Below are 272 nucleotides of genomic sequence, written 5' to 3' on the forward strand. Positions count from 1 at the left end.
TTTTAGGACTTCCTTGCGGACCACCGCCATCAATTTCAAATGGTTTTGTACCTAATTGGTTCGGCAGTGATGAATATGGACAAGGAGCTGAGTACAGATGTTTCAGAGGTTTTGAGATGGAAGGACCTGCATCTATAAAATGCTTGGGAGGAAAATGGTCCCATCCACCATACTGCAGAGGTACAGAGTATTCAATTCTATTCTAAGGCTGACAGATATCTTTAATTCCAAGTGTTACTGATACAAATATGAAACTAAGTGGTAATTTGAGA

General features: G+C 39.7%; 1 long non-coding RNA gene across 1 annotated transcript in view; it reads left to right on the plus strand.

Annotated features, from left to right (window-relative positions):
- Positions 1-177, plus strand: part of LOC111734533 — a 950-nt gene extending 773 nt beyond the window's left edge. The window contains exon 2 of the long non-coding RNA XR_002778481.1: positions 7-177. This is a non-coding gene — a long non-coding RNA (uncharacterized LOC111734533). The remainder of the gene's footprint in view (positions 1-6) is intronic.
- The last annotated feature ends 95 nt before the right edge of the window (positions 178-272 follow it).

Source organism: Pteropus vampyrus, unplaced genomic scaffold, assembly GCF_000151845.1.
Source record: "Pteropus vampyrus isolate Shadow unplaced genomic scaffold, Pvam_2.0 Scaffold1698, whole genome shotgun sequence".
Lineage (NCBI taxonomy): Eukaryota > Metazoa > Chordata > Mammalia > Chiroptera > Pteropodidae > Pteropus > Pteropus vampyrus.